We start from the raw sequence: 14,251 nt of genomic DNA, 5'->3' as shown, positions 1-14,251 counted from the left end.
GCCGAGGGGCGAGATGAGGCGGCAAGGGGGAGAGCGCGCGAGCAGGAGAAATAAAGGAGAGAAGGGAGACAGGCTCGGGAGGAGCGGCGACCGCGGTACCTCAGAGTCCCGGGACCCGGGGGAGGGGCCGTCGTCGGCGCGGCCGCGGACGTCGGTGCTACGGGCGGCGGGGCAGGAAGGTTAGAGTCCCGGCGGGCTCGGGCCGTTCCCCCGACGTCGCCTGCCAACAGCCTGGGGCCGGGCCGGGTCACGCCTCAGCCCCCCGCCGCCTCGGCGGGCCTGACGGAGAGGTCGCCGCGGCGCCTTCACTTGGGGTCCCGGGCGGGTCCACGGCGCTCGGGCCCGGAGCTTATTGTTCCGGGAAGCCGCGGGCAGACTCGGGCCGGCCGACCCGCCCCCGCCTGGGGGTCGCCCGGCAGCTGCGGGAGCGCCGACTGGCGGCGGACGCGCGGCCCGTGCGTGTCCCTTTAAGGGGCCGGGCCTGTGCGGCGGAGGGGCTGGCGGGGTGCGCGTCGCTACCCGTGTGAGTGTGTGGGGGAGAGAGCGGCGGGCGGGCGGGCGCCGGAGGGAGGGAGGGAACGAGCGAGCAAGCGACGCGGGCCGCCCCTGCCGCCGCCGCCGCCGCGGTCGGACCAGCGGCCTCCTCCCCTCCCCTCCCCTCCCCTCCCGCGCGTCGCCCTGCCGCGGGGAGGGGGCTCGCGTCGCCGCCTCCAGCCGCTCCCGATGAAGCAGCTGCCGCCGCAGCCGCCTCCGAAGATGGGGGATTTCTACGACCCCGAGCACCCGACCCCTGAGTAAGTATCAGCTCCGCGGTCTCCCGCCGCCTCGGCCCGAACCGAGGGCTGCGCGTCCTGACGGGCGGCGGCGCGGGCCGGCGCGAGGAGTAACGGGCCCGCGGTGTACTCGCGCGGGCGGCGTGGGGAGCAGGCCCGCGCCGCCGCCTCGCCCGGGCCTCCGCGGGTCGGCGGTTGGGCCCGGCGTTGGCGCGGCCGGTCGCGTCGCAGCGGCGGTTGGGCCGGGCCGGTGGGGGAGGGGCGGCCACGGCCTCCGCCGCCGCCGCCGCGTCCTCACCGACCCGGCCGGCCCGTGGCTCGGCGGTCTCCTCCGGCTTCCCGCGAACCCCTCAGGCCGCGCCGCAGGCGCAGGGACCGAGGCGGAGGAGCTGCCGGTGTCGGAGTCAGCGAGAGGGCACCGGCGAGGGTAGGCCGCGAATCCCCGGGCTCGGGTGGAAGCCCGGCCCGTCGCCCGGCCCGTCGCCCGGCCCGTCGCCCGGCCTCCCGGAGACGGCGGCTCGGACCGGAAGGGCCTAGCGTGCGTCGCTCGGCCGGGGTCTGTGGAGGGTCCGCGCTGCACTCTCGGGTTTTTTTTTTTTTTTTTTCCCCCTCCTGGAACTCGATCCCGGCCTCGCAGTGCTTCCGGCTTCAGCTTCTGCACCTTTGGCACTTGGGTTTTGTAATGGTGGCGAGGTTTGTGTGGCCCCGATGTTGAGGTGACACCGGGTTGGTTTCTCCGCCTGAAAATGAAAGCCTTCGGAGGGGCATACGTTCTCTTCCAGATTGTGGGATTTGCACACTTTGGGACACTACTTCCTTGGTAACAGGAACCCTTTTACCCTAAATGGATGACTTTCTACCGCTCATAAAGACTTAAAAACTGAGGATCGTGTGAGGATTCTCTAAAGAGACAGCGTTCCAGAAAACTGAGATAGTTTTGCCCGGCCGTATTTTTTCAGACTTGGGCAAAATTTTTTTTTTTTTTTTTTTTTTTTAACACATTTCTGTGGAGGGCTGTAGCTGCTACTGTATCCAATACCTCCCGAGAGCTTCCACTCCAGAGCCTGGATTCACTTCTTTCCCTCCGCCCTCACAAGACTATTGTTTTAAAAAGCTATTCTTAAACTCCATTTGCTGGTGTTGGTCGGAGTCTACCTAGAGATACGAACGTACGACTCTTCGCAAACTTAACGGTTGGTGGGGGTTTCGGTTGAAACTGTCACTTTTGTGAGCAGAATGATTCCAAGAGATTTGCTCTTTTGACACATTTTACCTTAGCTCTGCTATGGCTTTTTTTTTTTTTTTTTTTTTTTTTTTTTTTTTTTTTTTTTTTTTTTGAACTCTTTGCCCGAAGCTTTGCAACTTGGTCCAGTCATGTCTGGATCTTACTTTTAGATTTAGTCGCAACACAGAAGGATTCTGTTGGGGTGTTGATGGTTTCTGCACCGAAAGAGAAGTACTTACGCTACCTTTCCAAACAAACCCAACTCTTAACTTACAACAGTAAGTTGTCCCTACGTGGCTTTATCCTTTCATGGGTTCCTTGCTTTTAGGTTAACATTACCTTGATTAGGTTTGTTTTGATTTACTGCACAATCCTCAGTCCCGCGACAAAGCTCGTGTTATATAGGCTTTTGGTGTGAGACTCAGAAACCCTGAAACAACTCTGTATCGTGATCCAATAAACACTTACTGAACGGTTGTACAAAATAACATGCTATCCCTTGATCCGACTAAATGCCTGCTTACAGTTTTTACTTGGTTGTGTGGTGAAGTGCAGAGGCTTTAAGGATGACATCCTTTCGCTTTTTTTGGGAAAACAACTTTTCGTATTGTGTGGCAAAATGGACTCAGAGGTGCATCTTTGGCGGACCTAAGTGGGGAAGAATCAAGAATGTTTATTGTTTTACACAAGGTCTTGAGAGTTTTTATTTTCACTTCTTTTCTGTTGTTACTGCTTTGGATTTCTAAGTGACTGAGTTCCAAAGGGGTGCGCGTGCGCGCGCGTGTGTGTGTGTGTGTGTGTGTGTATTAACCTGCATGGAGGATATGAAGAATTATAAAACGTTTTCTGTTATAACGTAAGAGCTAGAGGGGATCTTCGTCGGCACCCTGGACAATGTCACTTGTCTTTCGGGTGCAGAAACTGAAGCCTGGAGCGTGAAGTGACAGGAAACCCTGTTGAGGTAGCATGTGTACGCTGCCAGTCAGTCCTGATACTCCTGGGTAGACCAGAGCAGTACAGTGTAGGGGTAAAGAACTCGGATCTCAGAATCAGACCTAGCTGGGCCTGTACACTCGTTGAACCTTGGGCAAGTGACTCCATGCCTCTATTGGGTTTTCCCATCTTTGCCGTCAAATGCTCTACCCCCGAGCTCTACCCCCAAGGTTTTCCCATCTTTGAAATCAGGATCGTGAAGGTAGCGACCTCATAGGGCTTTTGGGAGGATTGAATGAAAATTATGTGTGAAGAGCCCTTGGCACAGAGCGTGGCCTCTGTAAATGCTTCGCTCTCTCTGGGGTTATCAGGGAAAACTTAAAAGAGGTAGGATTGTAAGTCAAGCTTGAAAAGATGAGGTGGGCTTGAGGGGGTGACATGACCAAGTGTCCCTTTTAGACTTTAGGTAGTTTGAAATGGTTCTTTGACACGGGAAGAAATTGAGGCACAAAATGTGGATTTAGTTTGATTGAAGAAACAGTTGGAGCCTGATGTTCTGTGTCTTGTACTCACTCTTTAATCAGGCACAGCTGGGAGACCTGGCTTCTTTCCTGTGGCACATAGGATTGTATTTCAGGTGAAAATGTCTGTAATCACCTGAGTATCTGTGCGCTAGGTGTTTGCTATCGGGGCCAGGTGTTGAGGACGCTGCAAATTAGATCCAGTTAAAGTCTTCAAGGAACTTCTCTAATGAGAGAGACAGGCAAGGACTTAACAATGATAGAAGCGCTGTTCTTTGAACATATGCGTATTTTGTACCAGACACAGGCACGCTAGGGGTGGGTGGTATACAAAACACGCAAAATTTTGGCCTTATGGGCACCCCTCCTAGTGAGGGGTGCTAATGAATAATATAGAACGTTCAAAGGTAAGTGCTTTGAAAAACGGAGCAGGGTAAGGAGGATCCAGAATTTCGGGGGAAGATGTTATAGTTTAAAATGAGGTAGACTGGGTGAACCTTCTTGAGAATGATATTTAGGCAAAGATTTAAAGGGACAGGGATTAGCTGTGTTAATATCTGGGGGTGAAAGCATTCCAAGCAGAGGAAATAGTTCCAAGGTGCTGAGGCAGACCTAGTGAGTTCTGCCTGGTGTGGCTAGAATGGAGTGGACCAAAAGAGTGATATAACTTGGGTCAGGGTGGGGCGTAGATCTCACCGTGCTTCGTAGAGACATTACGAGGACTTTGCCCAGAGTTTTCAATAGAGGAATGACATAGTCTGTTTTCAGCTTCAGGCAGGGGGGAACAGCAAAGCAAGGAGACTTGAAGCTAGCAATCTGGGAGAAAGATGCTGGTGACTTGTAAAGTGGTAATCGGACATGGTGAGAAATGACTGGATTCAGGATACACATTGAAGATCAAACCAATATGGTTTGTTAATAGATCAGATGTGGCAGATGAGAGAGGAGCCAAGGATGATTCCCAGGTTTTTGGCCTGAGCAGTTAGAAAGATGGGATTTGCGATCAACCAAGGCAGATATGACTTCGTGACCAGAGCAAGTTTGGGAAATAGATTAGGAATTCAGTTTTAGACATGGTAACTTTGGGGATGCGTGTTAGACATTTGGGTTGAGTTGATATCCAGGTCAGACCCTGGAGACTAGAGATGTATTTTGTGGTCATTGACTTAGTATTCAGAACCACAGCATTGGAAGAGATCACCAAGGGGGCCAGTGTAGAAGGAGACAAGAACCTGGGAGTGATCCCTTTAAACTGCAGTATTAAGAAGCTTTTGTTATATAGTGTGCCTTACATGGAAGGCATCCATAAACTTAGGGAGGGAAATTACCTCTTTACTACCTCTAACTAGGAGTTAGCACTTTTTTAAATTACCGATGTAAACAGCAAACTACAGTACTATTAGCAGTACTTGTGATTTTACTACTAGACAGGTCACAGATATTTTAATAATATGCTGTGGTTATTGTAGATGTCTCAAAATACTGTTGATGTTTATCATTACATCCAAGTTACAGTAGAGATCTACCACTACTACATTGTTAAGAAGTATATATATTACTGTATCACACATTGGGGGTTTTTGTCCTCCATGTAATTGGTTTCATTTATAATATATATTTTATTTTATGCATTTAAAAATATTAAACTGAGAAGAAATCTACAGGCTTCATCAGACTGCTAAAATGGTCCAAAGAACAAAAAAAAGTTAAACTTTGGGCTCTGGAGCCAATGGTTCCTGGTTTTAGAATTTCACCTCTTAATAGCTTTATGAACCTGAGCAAGTTTCATAATTACTCTCTGCTTTGGAGTCATTATTTACAAAGTGGGGATCATAGTAGTATTTTCTGTGAAAGGTTTTATGAGGACTTAAAGATAAGGACAGTGTTAGATCTTTTATGATTAGCATTGAATGCATCTAGGAAGAAGAGTACAAGGCACCACGATAGGAAAAGCATGGTGAATTTAGCCAAAGTTTATTAACTGGGAAAAAATATTTCTACATGTTCTAATAAAATACAAAGCAGTGAGATTATTCAAATGCTCATAAAATCCTTGTAATTCACCCTAGAGTGGGAATAGAGATACCTCAGGAAGCTATCTAAGAGAAATATTTCTGGGAAGATTTCCTGGTTAGAAAGCCTGATGAACTATCCTAGTGCTTAGAACAGAGTATATACCTCTCCAGTATTCATGTTCCTCTTTGCTCTTTTTTAGATTTCAGGCGGACCATTCTTCTGACACATTGTCTTTAGAAAGGTATCAAGCAACTATTGATACAGTTGTGTTTTACTAAGAAATGTTCAAACTGCCAAGACCTCCTTCATACATATAACATTATCAGCCAATCATACTTTTGTAGTTTCCTCAGTGGGAGTTTGATATACCCAAATCTTTTTTGCCATTTTTTTTATTGTCCTAATTGATTCCCTTTTAAAAATAGAAATGTATTATAATTTAGTCTTTAACAGATACGTATAATTTTTCTTGACTTGATAATCTGTGTTTTTCTGTGAGTGTTGTCAGTTTTTGAAGAGAAGCTAGAATAGTCATATGCTGGATGACAAAGGATGACTAGCTGGGGTTACAGAATCAAAAGTTGACGTTCATTTCTGTTAATTCTTCCAGAGTACTGTAGAGTACTTTATTTTGTAATGCACTAAGAGCTATTATTATAAGGCCCTGTGAGACCATTCATATTAGAAACTGAACCATTACATCTGGAGGCACCAAACATCACGTTTAGAATCCTTCCTTTCTATTTGAGAGAAATCTACTCTGGAGTGGGGGAGGCATTTTATTCTGAAAAAATTTCAAAACTTACAGAGAAGTTGTAAGAATAGTATAATGAATTTCCATATGCTGCTCATCCACGTTAACCGGTAATTGAAAGTTTGTCCTATTGGTGTATCTTTCTATATAAAAAAAATAAATATACATGTGTTTAGTTTTGTCTGAATCAAGTTGGAAACATCAAGACCTTTCACCCCTAAATATCTTCATTACCTTAGAAGAAGCTTTCTCTCAGATAACCAATGTACAGTAATCAAATTCAGGCAATTTAATATTTGTACCTATACTGTTAACTGATAAAATGTTTGTATTTAAATTTTGTCAGTTGTCTCAATAGTGTCCTCTCTTTTCAGTGTAGGATTACAAATTTCTTTTAATTGTGATGCCTCTCAGTCTTTAATCTCTGAGGAGAGAGCTTTAAATTCAAGCTTTGGAGGTACTCTATTATTGTCTTTGTACTTACCACAATTGTGATATTTCAAGAACAATAACAGTGTCTGGTAGTATGTTTTAAATAGTTTATTTATTTATTTATTTTTAACTACCAAAACAATGGATGCTTATTGCAAAAGGGTAAGATAGTGCAGATGTTTATAGAAGAAAAAGTAAAAACCCACCCTTAGCATTTCGTCCCTGCTCCATCTCTCCAAATTCCACGTCCAGGAGGGTAACCAGTACTAACAACGTAGGGTATACCTTTCCAGACCTTTTCCTTTTGTTTTTTTTTTGTTGTTATTTAAGTGGAGTCCTACTACATATATCATTCTGTCTTTTTTCTACATACTGTATTCTCTGCATATTTGCATTTACAGGTAAGATATACTTACCTTTTTTAACAGGCAATATTGAGTTGCTTTATTTTCTTAAGGTGTCTGGTTGTCATGTTAAACAGTTTAAAAAGGCCTTGGGACATGTTATGCTGTGTGGAAGGGGTCTCCTTGCAAATACGTTTCCCCACAGAGTGAGTATATCTGGTAATTTATAATAGTATTTCACCATTTTGTGTAGACTTTGACTCCTCTACTTCCTTGCTTTTAAAAAATCTATTGTGGGGGCGCCTGGGTGGCGCAGTCGGTTAGGCGTCCGACTTCAGCCAGGTCACGATCTCGCGGTCCGTGAGTTCGAGCCCCGCGTCAGGCTCTGGGCTGATGGCTCGGAGCCTGGAGCCTGTTTCCAATTCTGTGTCTCCCTCTCTCTCTGCCCCTCCCCCGTTCATGCTCTGTCTCTCTCTGTCCCAAAAATAAATAAAAAAAACGTTGAAAAAAAAATTAAAAAATCTATTGTGTATACTTATTTCTATTTGTCCTGTCTGGTGCTGGTGGATTAAGTAGTTTTTATTTCTGCCCTACTTAGATGAGTTGATTGGTTATTTTAAAAAGAAAACTCGAGGCATTTAAGTACAGTTTTTTGAAAATCGTTGGTTTGAAGCTGGCCAACTGAAAATTCAATAGGTTTGTTGTTTTTCATAATGGGATTTATATTTGGAAGTCTACTTTCATGGATTCAAATGAGAGGGAGTTTACCTTGTGTAATTTTTGGTCCTGTGTGCTAGTAAAATGTTGTATTTGAGTTCCTTAGGTTTGGAATTCACATATAATGTATTTTAATTTGACAATCTTTTTTTTTTTTTTTTTTTTTTTTAACTCTAGCTAGTGGTTACTTCAGTGCCTTTTCCAGCTAAGCAAACACATTGGTCATTTAGATGGAAGTTGGTCTAAATTCTTAAAGATGCTTTTTAGAGTGCTTTTTCTGTCAGATGCTCACATCTCACAGGTGATTATATCGTTGGGTTGGTGTGGGTGTTGATAGGAGTGTGATCATGCTGGGAGGTCTGCTTTTTGGGAGCACTGCTTGTGGGCTTGCAAGAGACTGGAGCAAGTGGTGGTTTCTGACTGTAGTTCTTTCTGCTGCCACTTCCTGCCAAATGCACTTAGATTCTCTTTGGGGAGAATTGGTTGTATAATAATCACCGATATTTGCTTCATGATTAGCTGTTTGTGGAGACCCATGGATTAATTCTACTTTGAGTCTTTTGTCTGATATTTGGCCTCTTAGTGAATGGTTATTAATTACATACTTTCTACTTTAGTAGGCAGATGCTGCCAGGTTTAAAATTTTTATGAATTTTGTGTGAATGTAAAGTAGAGCTAATATTTTTCATAAATTACATAGATGGCAGCAAACTCTTTCTGTGGAAATCCATTTATTCTGATCTGGAGCACACACAGACTTCCTAAAATTACTTAGTTAAAAATACAACTCTTCCATTATTTTATCAATTCTAGACCAGAGTATCTGTATCAACTATAAAACACAAGCTACATGTTTTATGATGCTACTTTTGTGCTAAAAATTACCTAAAGAGATGAATTTTGTTGACATACAGTAAAACTTTTTGTTACTAGTAGGTGAAAATATACTCCTAAAATTTTCCCCAAGATAACCTTAATAGGTATGCTCTTTAAGCTTAAGTTTACCACGTCCTTTAATAAATAGTTTATTGTATAATTCAGGAAGCCAATTGTCCCAATCACGAAAAGTATAATATAGCTTTTCTGGAAGATTAACAGCAGTTTGTGTAACACGGTAATGTTAATAGCTGAATATTAACACATTGAAACAGTGGTAGTTAAATAACTAATGTTTCCCCAATTATAATAATGCTTGCATTCATTACAGAGACAGTGAGACTACCAAGAAATACTTGATGCCCATCTTTATTTGACTACTTACTTATTAGAGAAGATAACAATAGTGCTAGAAGATATGAATTGGGGCAGGAGTTAGAACCTGGCTGTGATAGAGAACATTTTTTCAGCTATGCATATGATAGCTACAAAATTTGTTAGCTGGGTGCTTTTGTGAAATGTACCCATTGCTTAAGTATTTTTGTTCCCATCATTACTACTTTCCCACATAAATATTTTAAAAGATAAGTTTGCATGCATGTGCATTTTTATAATTCTCCAACTTTTAAGATACTTCAGGTGATTGCTAATATGAAGCATCAGGAAAGGCTAAACATTTCATTAGAGCTGTCTATCAGCATTCATGCATTCTCTTGCTCCTTTTAGGCTTGTTTGGGTCTATCTAGTGCTAGGACCTAAGGGGTTTTGTCTCATGTACTCAAAAATCCAAGGAACGTGAGGAATATGTTATGGAGACTCTTTTTTTCTAAAAAAATTTTTTTAAATGTTTATTTTTGAGGGGGAGAGAGACAGAGACAGACAGCATGAGTGGGGGAGGAGCACAGAGAGGGAGACAGAATCTGAAGCAGGCACCAGCCTCTGAGCTGTCAGCACAGAGCCCGACGCCAGGCATGAACTCGTGAACCACGAGATCATGATCTGAGCTGAAGTCGGACACTTAACGGACTGAGCTACCCAGCGCCCCGAGACTTATTCTTCTAAAAAGAATCTCAATAACCATTGGGTACAGAGTAGTATGTGCTTAGTAAAAGTTTGAGTTGACCTGATTCTTCATAACGGTCATTCTAATTTTCTGATAGAGTGAATAGCATCATTAATAATTACTGGCATCTTTCGTAAGACTTTCTTAAATAACTATTGCATTAGGACACAGAAGGTCAGGGAATTGAGGGTGAGTTGAGCTAATGAATGTCATTGGTGATCAGAGAACTTTTTATGCTTCTTTCATTGGTCCTTGTGGAGACAGACTGATGAAAATTGTAGATCTCATGCTGGTGGCTTGAGAGAGAACATGAGTTGCTTCCTGAGGTTGGATAACCTATTGTGTTTTGTGCTAGACCAGTATTTCCCCCCCAGCTTTTTTAGTTGTTAGTTTTATATTTGTCTTTTCTCCAGGATGGATGCTCTATTTAAACTATGCCCTTTACCCTTGCTTTACCCTTGCTTAGTTGTCTTTCTATTCAAATCCTTCAGATCAACAGTCTCATTTATCTCTTTATGACTGTTGGGGCCAAAAGAAAATGATGAAACTACAGATGTAGCGATAAAGAGTGTTTTTGGGTATACATTAAGGATGTGACACTGAAAAATGATAGAAAATTTGATCCTCTAAAATTGAGGCTTTTGGGGCACCCGGGTGGCTCAGTCCGTTAAACATCTCACTGGCTCAGGTCATGATCTTGCAGTTCACGGGTTCGAGTCCTGTATCGGGCTCTGTGCTGACAGCTCAGAGCCTGGAGCCTGCTTCAGATTCTGTCTCTTCCTCTCTCTGCCCCTCCCCTGCCCATGCTCTTTCTCTCTCAAAAACAATAAACATTAAAAAAAAAAAAACTGAGTCTAAATAAAGGGGGGCGCGCCTGGGTGGCTAAGTCAGTTGAACGTCCAACTTTGGCTCAGGTCCCAATCACACAGTTCATGAGTTTGAGCCCTGCATCTGGCTTGCTGCTGTCAGCGCAGAGCCTGCTTCAGATCTTCTGTCCCCCTCTCTCTGCCCCTCCCATGCTGACCCTCTCTTTTTCAAAAATAAACATACAAAAAAAAATCTTTAAAATTGAGGCTTTTTTTCTCTAGGATAGCTGATGCTTTTTATACTGAAAAAACTGAAAATTTTATATGCTAAGCCTTAAACTGGAAGAAAATTATAAAGTTATATTTAGAGTTGGGTTTTTTTTTTCATTATAATCAAACCTTTTAAACCTGATGCTAAGAAAAACTAGCTGAATTGAACTCTTGACTATTCAGCTAACATTTGTTGAATGCCAACCTTGTGATAAGGCTACAGAAGTAAGTACAGTGAGCTATAGCAGGGACATCTAACCCAGACTGGTAGAATAGAGGGGTAGATAGTTGGGGAGGGCTGGTCAGAGGATGTATACTTAGTCTGAAAGAATGGGAGTTAGGCAAAAAGGGTGAATGGAGGATGCTCTAGGGTGACACTGAAGGGTAGGGTGCATAGGGAAGATTGTCCCTATGTCCATTTCCTGTTAAAGATTCCTCTGCATTTGCCCTATTGTAAGCGGCTGAGCGGCACAAGAGGTGTCTTATGTAGGGAGGCCTTATTACCTTACCTAATGACTTCTCATTCCTCTGGCTTCCCCTGTTTTTTCCCCTTGACTCACTCATTACCGTGGTTTACCATGGCTTACCATGGCTGTGATTGTAAAGGGCATGGAAAATTGTGTCTCTCATTTTATAAATAAGAGAGGAAAAGAAGGCCTAAAGAAATTCAAGGTATGCTCACTAGTTTTGTGGCAGTACCACAACTTGAGCAAGGTCTCTTCGTTTAACAATTTGTCAAAGACTAACTTTTTAATGATACTAGGGAATACCATTTATATTAGCTCTGCCATTTATAATCAATTGGATATCAGTATTCTGAGTTAACTTATTTTCCTAGGGGTCTTCTGGATTAGTCTTGAGGTGCTTAAAATAATTTAATTTGGAGGGTGCAGGGGATTCCCTCAAGTTATTTCTTTTCTCCAATTTTGCAAATACATATGCTAGAGGATTAGAGGGCTGAACATCAGTCATCTCAGCAAAAGGTACACTGGATATGTGGATGATCCAGATCTGCTCCTTTGGCCAAGTGCCTTAAGTAGTCTGAAATCTTCATTGGAAATGAGCTTCTAGGAATTTTTAATCCCATGAGAAACTGCAGCCTTTATGTCATTCCGTATATTAAGGAAAACCAGAAGTACATAGGTAGATAACTTGCCTTTGTTAAGAGAGCTAGTAGGAAGAGAAGGTACACACCCCAGCTAATACACCAGATCCCCAGCACCACAAGCCTGGCAGTGTGCAAGTAGCCCAGACGGGCCACGCCACCCCACAGTGAATCCCGCCCCTAGGAGAGGGGAAGAGAAGAGGGCTAGTAGTTATTTTTGTCTTCGTGTCCTGCGTAATACTTACTGCACTGCTGTTTGTGCATTTGCCTGTGCATTTGCCTTACCAGTTCATGCTCTGTCCAAGTGATGAGGTAGTTCTAGTTCAAGGGTTCTCTTAGGACTTTAACTGAAGGTTTTGGGACAAATGGACACATCTCACAAGTAGTGATAACATATTTGTGAGACCATAAGATGCCAAAGAGACATCATTCCTTGTTTCTGACACTAGGGAATCAAAGTAGTTATGGCTTAATGGGAGAGACTGTGTTATCATGGCTACTGTGAAATAAACTTGTATGTAGCTTGCTTAGATGTCTATAGATATTTTTTCTATTTGAATTGTTTGGGAAATGAGACCATTATTACTCTTAACTTGTTCTAATTTGAACACCAAGACCCTAACTTAATGATTCTCTGATCCAGAAATTTGTATCATTCAAGGTTAATTTAAAAACCAGTGCTTAAGTCATGGAGCTGAAAAGTAAAAAAAAAAAAAATAAAAAAAAAATAATAATAATAAATAAAACAAGGGTTGGTGTAAACTATGGCTCACAAGCCAAGTCTGGTGGACCACCTATTTTGTACCTATGAGCTAAGAGTGGTTTTTACATTTTTTAATGGTGGGGGATAAAATCAAAAGAATACCTCGTGACATATGAAAATTATATGAAATTCACATTTTACTACTTATAAATGAAGTTTTGTTGGAACACAGCCACGCACACAAAAACCAACCTCCCCCCCCGCCCCCCGCCCCACCAAAAAAACCCAGTGCTTATTTTTATGGTATTATGTAGATAGAAAGAAGATATGAAAGGTTGGTGAATGCTTAAATTGAGCCTAGATCATACTTTGATGAAATTTCTTGGTTAGTAAATTTTCTAATCTTTTGTTTTCATCAAAAGAAAGTTTGAAGAGGGTAAGTAACATTGTTTTCTCTCCATGGAGTTTCAGATTAGTTCTAGTTTAAGCCTAGGTTTAAACTAAATTGCTTTTGAGCTCATCAACAAATATCATACTTTGATTTTGTAAGAGGTGTGGTCTAGAATAGGGGTTGGCAAACTAGCCAGTGGGCCAAGTCCAGCCTTGCCTGTGTTAGTACAGACTATGAATTAATAATAATTATATCTTTTAAGTGGTTAAAAAAACTGAAAGAATAGTATCTTGTGACATGTAAAATGATATGACATTGGAGTTTTTATGTCAGTAAATAGAGTTATTGGAGCACAGCCACACTCATTCAGCTATTGTATATGGCTGCTTTCACACAAGAGTTGAATAGATGTGACAGAGACTGCATGGCCTGTAAAGCCTGAAATATTTACTTTCTGGCTCTTAATAGAAAATTTGCCTATACTTGCTCTAGAACACTGATGAAAAAAATCATTTCCAAGACTGCTTATGTAAAGTTTTAAGATAGGTTAAATTTTCAGGAAAGCATGGCCCATCCTATTTTTATGCTTTTTTACTTTTTTTTTTCAACGTTTTATTTTATTTTTGGGACAGAGAGAGACAGAGCATGAACGGGGGAGTGGCAGAGAGAGAGGGAGACACAGAATCGGAAACAGGCTCCAGGCTCTGAGCCATCAGCCCAGAGCCCGACGCGGGGCTCGAACTCACGGACCGTGAGATCGTGACCTGGCTGAAGTCGGACGCTTAACCGACTGCGCCACCCAGGCACCCCGTGTTTTATGCTTTTTTAGAGTGTCTTGGAAAGAAGCTCATTGTACCCCAACTTGGCATTAGTGATGAATATCACAGTGATATTAGAATAATTCTAAATTAGGGGCGCCTGGGTGACTCGGTCGGTTAAGTGTCCAACTTCGGCTTAGGTCATGATCTCACGGTCCGTGAGTTCGAGCCCCACGTCGGGCTCTGTGCTGACAGCTCAGAGCCTGGAGCCTGTTTCAGATTCTGTGTCTCCCTCTCTCTGACCCTCCCCCGTTCATGCTCTGTCTCTCTCTGTCTCAAAAATAAATAAACGTTAAAAAAAAAAATTAAAAAAAATTCTAAATTATTATAAACTTTTAAGAAGAAGCTTTAAACTTTCACGTTGTTTTTCTCTATATCAGTCAGAATATAGAATTTAATGTAAGGAATTGGTCAAAAGGGTTTTTGGAGAACTGAGAAAATGAAAAGGGGACTCTGAAGGTAGTAGTGATAGAAAGGCAGGAAGTAACTACCCATCTTAGCGCT

General features: G+C 42.9%; 1 protein-coding gene across 2 annotated transcripts in view; it reads left to right on the top strand.

The window, feature by feature from the left end:
• Window positions 1–938: 938 nt before the first annotated feature.
• Window positions 939–14,251, top strand: part of SETD2 (SET domain containing 2, histone lysine methyltransferase) — a 127,149-nt gene continuing 113,836 nt past the window's right edge. Inside the window, exon 1 of one of the 2 annotated variants that reach the window (XM_045049437.1) lies at window positions 939–1,200. The gene's annotated coding sequence lies outside the window, so the exon portion shown is untranslated. Of the gene's footprint in view, window positions 1,201–2,100; window positions 2,277–14,251 lie in introns of those variants that run through there. The other variant, XM_045049427.1, reaches the window with a different exon arrangement.

Source organism: Felis catus, chromosome A2 (genome assembly GCF_018350175.1).
Source record: "Felis catus isolate Fca126 chromosome A2, F.catus_Fca126_mat1.0, whole genome shotgun sequence".
Classification (NCBI taxonomy): Eukaryota; Metazoa; Chordata; class Mammalia; order Carnivora; family Felidae; genus Felis; species Felis catus.
The sequence above is the reverse complement of the archived record's forward strand: the minus strand, read 5'-3'. Positions and strand labels throughout refer to the sequence as shown.